The sequence below is a fragment of the Cavia porcellus genome, unplaced genomic scaffold (assembly GCF_034190915.1).
Source record: "Cavia porcellus strain 051 isolate PalLab524CR breed Dunkin Hartley unplaced genomic scaffold, mCavPor4.1 scaffold_19, whole genome shotgun sequence".
In the NCBI taxonomy this organism is placed as follows: Eukaryota; Metazoa; Chordata; class Mammalia; order Rodentia; family Caviidae; genus Cavia; species Cavia porcellus.
In genome coordinates this window covers 18,181,666-18,189,152 of record NW_026947502.1, presented here as the reverse complement: position 1 = coordinate 18,189,152, position 7,487 = coordinate 18,181,666, and the positions used below count along the sequence as shown (strand labels likewise).

Below are 7,487 nucleotides of genomic sequence, written 5' to 3'. Positions count from 1 at the left end.
TTAGTTCCTAACTAACACTCCCATGATTTTCTGAGCATATCTTCATTTTCTCACATTTTCGCTTACCTTATTCCAACCCTGGAATAGCCGTTTCTCCAAGGAGAATGTTTTTTTGTTTTGGTTTGGTTTGGTTTTGACTATGAATTTTATTTATTTTATTTCGGAAGTTTTATGTTTATATTTACTGAGAACCAGACAGCATAATAGAAACAGACATCAATCTATTGAATCTTTGTATAAACAATTTCAGTGTTTATTCATGATCTTCAAACTATCTCACATAAAACTACTTATAAATTATGCTTTAAATACACTGATACTTCAAACTGCACTGGTGCTTTAAAAAAACAAGCACAATACAAAAACAAAGCTTCTTCTGTTTCAGAAGAAATGTTTTACTGTGAAGTTATCTTCTGAACATTTTGGGGGTCAGGTGGCGGTGAGCCAGGATAGTTGCTTTTGTCTTGCTCAGTAGTCCCCTGGCCTTGATCCTGTCCAGATGGTGTCTCTCCTGCAGAACAGGAACAAGACCAAGGTCTCTAGAGGAGGATCCTTGAAAGGGCCGCTCCCTTTTTCCCTGAGTGTCCAGCGATTCTTGCTGATTCCTGCACACTTTCTCATACCAATAGCCACAAAGGTCACATTTTAATTTTAGGTGACCACACTGAGGACAAACATCTCTATTGTTCTTGACTTTAGTTTCTGAGGGTTTCTTTTCCTACGCTAGTTACTTTCAACAGTGTGTCTGTTTTCAGGGCTGCCATCTAAAAGATACTACCCAAGAAGGTGGAATTCTCTTTACTTCCACTGCTATCATTTTCTGGCTCTGTCAATGCAGCTGGGCCCTGGGCAGCTAATGCTCGTCCCCACAGAAGACGGGAGGCTTGGCCAGCTCTGCTGAGGTCTGCACTGCAGCAACTTCCAACAGTTTTGGAGCAACCCCCAGCAAAGGCCATGGCAGAATCAGCACCAAGCAGCCCTCCAAGGTGACTACGGCTAAATCAAAGGATTCAGTTGATGCCATTAAGTGTTCCAATCTTTCTCCAAAACACTTAGCTGTTTTTTTTTTTTTTTTTCAATTCATTCTCAGGCAACACAACAGCACTCAGTGACTAATGTCACTAACACTTAGCCATACAACTATCTTTCCAAGAAAAAAATCCTTTTTTGATAGTAGTTAACAGTCTCCTGTACCAGAAAGGCCAAATTAGTTGTACCTTAGGTGAGATGTCCATACCTCATCCAATCCCTTTAGCTAGAAAAACTGAAAACTCTGCCCCTTGACAGTTAGAAAGGAGAAAAATGAGGACTAAATAAAGTAAGTTTATTTGACACGATATAGGTGTACTTCTCTCACACATTACGGTCACAATGCCCTTTCTTCAACATACCATGTTAAAATGAATACCAAGCAATGATCTTCACCTTCACTTTAAAACACAAATCTGAGGGGCTGGGGACTTAGCTCAGCGGCATAAGCGCCTGCCTTGCAAGCAGGCAGTCGTGAGTTCGATCCCTGGTACCAATAAAAACGAAAAAGACAAAAAAAAAAGAAACAGGAATATAGATCCTTTGCAAATGGGCGGAGGACCAAGAAATGGACAGAGAAGGGAACTGGAAGAAAAGGAGAAATAAAAAGAATAAGATGTATTGTGTTCCTGTTCCAGCTCCTCATGACAAATTGAATCATTATGTACTGCAAACATGTATTAATAAAAATTTTAAAACTAAGTTTAAAAGAGAGTGAAAAGATGAGTATAACGTTAGAGTGTGTGTCTCTAAATCCCCATCTATAAGGACAGGTTACCTCAAATGGCTTGGGACTATTATTCTACTTAAAAGGTGCACTTGCCTGTATACATAGGGTGCAATCACGTCTAAAACATTCTGATCCACCATTTTCAAAGGTTGTAGAGGTAGTGTGGAAAGACAAAAATAACTTGGAATAAAACACATGTCAGTCCCAACTCTACTTGCTGAAAACCTTTGATAAGTGAGTTCCCCTGAGTTTGTTTCATCGGTCAAATAGAATAATTCTACTTTACATGATGTGAGGATTCAGTTATATAACGTATGTAATCATTTAGCACAACAAGTGCACTAAAATTTTCTGAATAAAAAATAAGTATCAAAAATAACATATTTCATCTTTTTCAACAATCCATGCATTTCAGAATTTGTAAAACATCATTTAAGCATCAGTTCTTATTAAATTACAATGGAAAATTATCAGTTAAGAATGGGAAATAGAGGGCTGGGGATTTAGCCCAGCGGCATAAGCACCTGCTTGGCAAGCACAAGGTCGTGAGTATGAACCCCAGTACCAGAAAAAGAATGGGAAATAGGAAGCACTCACAATAAAAAGGCAATGTAGGGAACATGAAAATATTTGAAAACCACAATACAGTTTCCAGTTAGGGTTAGTTTTCAAAATATATAAAGAATACAACTCAATAGCAAAAGAAACCTATTGGACTAATTTTAATATGAGCTAACAAGTGAGCTAGAAATTTCTCCAGAGAAAACACACAAATATACACTAGGTATATGGAAAAATTGCTCAACATTACTAAGCACCAGGGAAATCCAAATCAAAACCACAAGTTATAACCTCACCCTTCTTGTCAAGTGGGAAAAAAAAATCAAAACACAAAAATGGTACATAACAGTATTTTTTTTTTAAAAATATGCACATATGCTTAGTTTATGCACAGATGATCTCTGGAAGTATACCTAAATATCTGGTAGTTGGCAATAGCTGGTTTTCAGAAAAATATTAATATGTGTGACATTTTTACATGGTTGTTTCTGATTCCTATTCAGTTTCAAGATCCTAAGGACACCAGCAGCACATGCCTGTAATCCCAGATAACCAAGGTTGCATACAGGATTACAAATTGAAGCCCAGCCTGATCACCTTAGTGAGAGCCTGTCTCAAAGTAAAAATTAAAAGGGCCTCTGATATAGCTCAGGGGGACAGTACTCATATGGGTCAGTTTTTCTATTCCTGGGAAAAAAATGCCTGACATCTGCAACTTAAGAGTTGTATTTGGCTCACAGCTTCAGAAGCTTCAGTGCATAGTCACCAGGCTGCAAGGCAGAAACTGATGGAAGAGTGTCATGGCCCTGGCAAGCACAGCAGTGGAGAGTGTCACTGAGAAATGTCCCCTCTGCTAGGATTATTTCCAAAAAATGAAAAATATTTCCAAAAGATGAGAAGTATAAAATAAAAAGCGGCCTTTATTCTGAGAACACGGAGAGAGATGACTGGCATCCCCACGGCTGGCATCCCGCGATCTGTCTGTTGGACATGTGGCGTGGGGGCATGTAAATAGCCTCGGTTTGGGGTGGAACCTAAGGCGGGCATTAGGGATGCACAGGTAGCCCATTGGTCCTAGGTTTGGCGCCATATGTAATTTCCAGGGGCAGGAAGATGGCATCACAGGTAACTTCCTAGGGGCGGGGGAGATAGGGGCTTCCTGCTTCTGGTTGAGGCTTTCCTGGCTACAGTGTCCTGTCTGGGCCAAAACCCTTTCATATCCCATCTTATGATTATTATTATGAAAAGGGGTGAAGATTTCTCTCTTTAACTAGTTCCTGCTGGCAGAGGGCGCTGTACTGGAACCTAGGGGAGTCGACGGAATGAAGGTTGATGCCCAGGTAGACGCTGGTGCCAGGTGTTTTGGCCAGGACACCTTCACTGGTGAATGCACGCAGGTTAGACTGGAAAAACAAAGAGACAAGATGTTATGAGGAGGCATGGCACTGTCATATTTAAGGACCCAGGTGAGGTAGAAGGAAAGGTGCCTTTGATTTAGACACCCTCCAAAGCCACAACACCAGCCACTCACCTCCAGCTGGACCCCACTCTGAACACACATTGGGGTATGAACTTGCTGGGATTAAACTGCTGATGAATATGGAACCCTCATGACCTATTCACCACTGCAGGCATCTCTTAATGCAGTCAGTTGACATTAAAATTAGCTGTCATAAATGGGGTATGGGGCCCATGACTACAATCCCAGCACTCCGGGAAGGAGAATGAAGAGGACTGCAAGTCTGAGGCCAAGCAACTTGTAAGACCATGTCACAGAATTTAAAAACACAAGAAAGTACTGGATGTGTAGCTCAAGGTACAGGCCCTGGGTTCAATCCCTAGTACCACGAAAAAGAATCCTAAAGAGAAGATCATGCTACATTTTTCTTGATAATCCCACGTGCGGGAAAATACACACAGTTGACAATCAATAGAGGTGTGAATTAATAGCCTTAGATATGGTAAAGTCACATTAAAAAAGGGTGTGGAGGAAAATGATAGGATTTTTGGCACGGTTAGAAGACAGAATATAAAGTAAAGTGGCCTTTATTTTAAGAATGTGGAGAGAAACTCCATGACCACTGGGGTCTAGCTTTCTGTGCTGGACACGTGGTGTGGGGGCATACATATAGCTTTCCTCTGGGGTAGTACCTAAAGGAGTATCACTGACGCTCAAGCAGCCCATGGGAATTCATTTCGCGCCACAGGTAAATTGCCTAGGGGTGGGGAAAATGATCTCAAGGTAAATGTTCCCTGGTCCCGCCTCTCACTGCTGTAGTGTCCTTTCTAGGGCAAAATCCTTTCAGAAAAGATTTGTCTAAACTGGTGTCATAGTTTATGTCAGTGGCCCCCAGGCCTCATGTGTTTGTATTGTGTATTTGTGACCAGTTTATTGTCTAGTGCTTGGATTGATGGTGTCAGTGCTCCACCCACATAGGGGTGGAGCCAGGATGTGATGTAAAGGCAGGAAGAAGGTGTGTCTTGCTTTCTTGCCAGTTTCAGCCTTGCTGTTTGCAGCCACCATGAACTGCGGCCCGCCATGCCATCCTGCCTTGGAGCCAACTGAGTGTGGACTGAAACCTCCAAAATCTATGAGAAATAAACCTTTCCTTCCCCAACTTTGGTCATCAGGTATTTTGTCTCAGCGACCAGTAAAAAGTAATTAAGACTACTGGCCAAGAAAATAATGTGAGGGCTCACTTGAGGAAGTGGACACAACCTTTTCATACCCTTTCATACAAGCACAAATAAGTGAAATACCCATATATAGGAAGTATAACTGAAAACTGGCAATAACTTAGAATTCTAATTGCTATATGATACGCGTAACAGAAAAGACAAAACTTTCCATTTTGTCCCCAGCAAATTTGCAACTCATCATGTTTATCCTACAACCTACTCTCGCATACTGCCATCTGCAGTTATATTTGCCATTGTAAAACTAATAGATCGTGTGGTTCCCAGAACAGACACAGCTTAGAGAGGATACCTCCCACCACACACGGTGCAGGAAGAAACAGCTGGCTCCACGGTGGGGAGGGCAGGGAGACATCTGACTGGGGTGGGAGCACTTGCCACAGGCTGTTGCCCTTCCTGAAGGACAAGCCCAGCCCACCAGCTCTTCATGGTATAATACAAACAGGTGGCCGCTACCCACTTCATTTCTTCATTCAAAATGTCTTAAGATCACCTTAACAAGCACAAATAAGTGAAATATAAAAATGATCAAAAAGAATAACGGGCACTGGGGATTTAGCTCAGTGGCATAAGAGCTTGCCTGGCAAGTGTGAGGTTGTGAGTTTGATCCCCTAAGCCAGGTATAGTGACACATCCTGTATTCCCAGGAAACACTCCTTGGGAGGCTGAGTTAGAAAATCACCATGAGTTCAAAGCCAGCCTCCATAGTGGGTTCAAGGGCAGCCTGAATTGCACAGTAAGACCTTGTCTCAAAAAAACCAAAGCCCTACTCCCCAAAAGGTAACTAACTTGGTATAATTTCACCGAAGATACAGCTTTTTGGCAGACGATTTAGCTCAATAGCTTAAATGCTTGCCTGGTAAGCCAAGGTTGTGAGTTCGAACCCTAGTACCAAAAAAGAAAAAAAAGAAGAAGATATAATTTTTGCCATAGAACACTGAAAGTATATAAGCCTGAAAAGTCATACCTCTTGAAAAGTCAACTTAAAAATGATTTGGTTGGGTTGGGGAATTAGCTCAGCTGCATAAGTGCCTGCCTTGCAAGCAGGTAGTCATGAGTTCAATCCCTGGTACCGATAAAAACGAAAAAGACCAAAAAAAAAAAAAAAAAAAAAAAAATGATTTGGTCTTTTGGCGCAAGAGATAAAGAAAGGAGAAAACAGGCCGTGATAAAGGGCTGCCTAAAAGATGCAAGCGCCCCTTTTAGGTCTGGTTAGGGGAAGAATCTGCAGCTGGATGGGGAAGTCTTATTAACATGGAGTTGGGCATTACTTTGGTGGGCATGTGTGCATGCATGGGACCAGGGTCAGGGAATCATTTTGGGATGTGGGAAGAAGGAAGAAGACAGTCAAGGCACTGTTGTCAGCTTCTTCGCCATTTTGGACCAGCACCATGGGAAAAACCCATCATAAAAGAGGTGACATAGCCACCTTCTTCACCAACATAGGAAAATCGGTGGATTTCTTTGAGGATTAAGTAACTGAACAGAGAACATTGAAGTGGAGTGAGAGTCAGCTAATATCTTAAACTTATGAAGCACTTCATACTATGGCTATGACTCTTAACAAAATACTTATGAAGTCAAGAATAATAAAGGAAGTGTGCTTTGGCTCATGATTTCAGGGTTTTAGGCCAAGTCGTTTGGCTGTGTTGCCTTGGGGCTGTGGTGGCACAGTACATCATGGCGGGAGAACATGGCAGAAGGGTCTGTTTACCTCCCTGTGGCCAGGAAGCAAAGAAAGACACACCCAGTGATCTTACTTCCTTCCACAAGGCCTCATCTCCTAACGGTTCTAGCAAAGTCAGTTAGGATCATTAACCGGAAATATCCCTTTAACAGATGGCTTTTGGAGGACATGTCCTATTCAGACCACAGAAACTTTTACTGGGGTTATTTCCGTTTCCCTCAAACAAACACGGCTCTTTCCTATGATGCTTCAGGTTCCCCCACTTGTAATATGATCACAATTAACAGTAACTACAGAGTAGGGTTATATTAAGCAAAAACACGTTTGTATGAGGGCTTAGAAAACTTAATAAACACTAGCATTTGTGTCAAATGATGACTCTGGAAAGATTCAGGAAAAACATACTTTGCTAAGAGACAGGAATATGATCAAGATGTAAACATGATGTTACAGGCAGCTGAGCTAGAAATATTATAGGCAGTCAGACAGGGCAGGGCCCTTAAAGGACCCAGAGCAGAAGTTCAAATACTTTGCAGCCTAGGAAGAGACAGTCACCTGCTGTGGGCCAGATCTCAAGACAAAGGCAAAGCAAATACAACCACACCCTAAGAACCTACAGTCCAAATAGTTCTCTATTATCCCGAGGAAGTCAGGTGTCAGCATCCCACTGGCCTCAGGAACAGTCACTGCTGTTAAGCATGCCTGCTTACTGTGTGACTCCCCCATTTGCTCCCAATTTAATCAGTTTTATCTGAGCAATTAATCTTATTGGTTGACCACAGT

General features: G+C 41.9%; 1 pseudogene; it reads right to left on the bottom strand.

Moving 5' to 3' along the window:
* Positions 1 to 298: 298 nt before the first annotated feature.
* Positions 299 to 942, bottom strand: LOC111757800 (large ribosomal subunit protein bL32m-like; annotated as a pseudogene).
* Positions 943 to 7,487: the final 6,545 nt, after the last annotated feature.